At 42.3% G+C, this 2,009-nt stretch overlaps 1 pseudogene; it reads right to left on the bottom strand.

The window, feature by feature from the left end:
- Positions 1 to 602: 602 nt before the first annotated feature.
- Positions 603 to 1,427, bottom strand: LOC137497504 (craniofacial development protein 2-like; annotated as a pseudogene).
- Between the last annotated feature and the right edge of the window lie 582 nt (positions 1,428 to 2,009).

Genomic DNA, 2,009 nt, shown 5'->3' with positions numbered 1-2,009 from the left:
GGCTGCCTTCGCACCTCGATTTCGTTTCTCATTTTTCTGTAATGTCGTTGTCCTCCTTCAGTCGCAGAGTTCTTAAACTTTCTTCTTGTGCCTATCTTTTCAATTATTTCATTACTTATCCAGGCTGTCCTGTTCTGTGCTTTCGGGTTTCTCACAACATCTGTTGCCTCTGTTAGAACACTTCCCTTCCAAGCATTCCACTTATTCTCCATACTTCCTTTGTCTATTGCTGATATCCCACACATCTTTTACTGCTGTTAGAATACTTCCATTCCAAGCATTCCACTTATTCTCCATACTTCCTTTGTCTATTGCTGATATCCCACAACATCTTTTACTGCTGTTAGAATACTTCCATTCCAAGCATTCCACTTATTCTCCATACTTCCTAAGTCTATTGCTGATATCCCACAACATCTTTTGCTGCTGTTAGAATACTTCCCTTCCAAGCATTCCACTTATTCTCCATACTTCCTAAGTCTATTGCTGATATTTCTGTCAGAAGTTCATCTGTCTTCTTTTTAAAATCTATAGCAAGGTTTTGATTTCTAAGAGCTTCATTATTACATTCTTGACTGTTCTTCCCTTTCAGTTTCTTCATTTCATTGACATTCGCTCAAAACCATGTTGCGGTCGCTATCAATATCTGGGCCAGAGCAGCTTCTACAGTCCATCAGCTGTGTCTTAAATCGCTGCTTTACTAAAATATAATCGATTTGAAATCGATTCCCACCACCTGGCATTGTCCAAGTATAACGTCTTTGTTCATGGTGTTGAAAAAATGTGTTTACAACCACCAGCTGATTGTAAGCGCACAATTCCAATAAACGGTTTTCTCGATCGTTCCGTTTGTCAAGCCAAAATTGGCCCACAACCATTCCATCTTTACCCTCTCCAATAACAGCATTCCAGTCTCAGAGGATTATCAGATTCTCATCTCCTTTAACACCTTTGATAAATTCTGACAGATCATCGTACACTATTTCCACTTCTTCAACTTCGTAGGCAGTGGTAGGCATGTAGACTTGAATGATCACGGTGTCCCTTGGTTTAGTATCTAATTTCACTAAAATCAGTCTTCTACTCTGCTGAATGTATCCTTTAACTCGGTCACCCATATCCTTCATCAGCACCACTCCAACTCCTCCCTCTCCTGGTTTGTCCATAATGGTTCACGTGTGAATTATTTTGTAATCTCCACTCCAAAAATCTCCAATATCAGACCACCTCACTTCTGCTATTCCTAACACATCTACATTCATCCTTCCAATCCCAAGCTTTAGGTTTTCCAGTTTTCCACATTGTAGATGTGATTGAACGTTTCATGTTGCAATGCGTCTCCTACATTGAGCACTTGTACAAGCACACCCCGCTCGGAGATCCGATTGCGGGGGTAATCCGGAAAATTTTACGAGTGCGTGTTTCATAACATGAACCGTTCCTTGGTACATCCAGAGGATCCTTAATGCAGTGGTTTCCTGTTGCCTTCTGCATTCTATGCCGTTGACAATTCGTTGTTCGTTCATACGCCTCTAAGGATGATTTCTCACCCCAAGGAAAAGGGAGTGCCCTGTACCTCCTCAACGCTTGAAAGAGGGGAAACTCTTATACCGGTGAGTATTGAATTTTCACGACCGCATTGTAATCGAAACAGACTTTCAACGTATTAAGTCGTGTTACGTGCATGTAGTACGTGTTGAAGAGATGTTAAGTACAGAACAAAAATGGCCAGCCGGACACCAGTGGGATCCGAACCCACAACCTCCCCATTGACATGCCCCACAACGGGCAACTTAAAAAACGCACTCTACAGTGTGCTAGCAGCAGTGCCAGAACTGTAGCTCAGATCCTTTCAAACAGAACAAAAATGGCATAGGCCACCATAGCTCAATTGGTAGTGCAACCGACGCGAAATCGGGAGGTTGTGCGTTCGGATCCCACTGGTGTACGGCTTGCCATTTTTGTTCTGTACTTAACATCTCTTCAACACGTACTACTTGTACGTAACA

The sequence above is a fragment of the Anabrus simplex genome, chromosome 1 (genome assembly GCF_040414725.1).
Source record: "Anabrus simplex isolate iqAnaSimp1 chromosome 1, ASM4041472v1, whole genome shotgun sequence".
In the NCBI taxonomy this organism is placed as follows: Eukaryota; Metazoa; Arthropoda; class Insecta; order Orthoptera; family Tettigoniidae; genus Anabrus; species Anabrus simplex.
The sequence above is the reverse complement of the archived record's forward strand: the minus strand, read 5'-3'. Positions and strand labels throughout refer to the sequence as shown.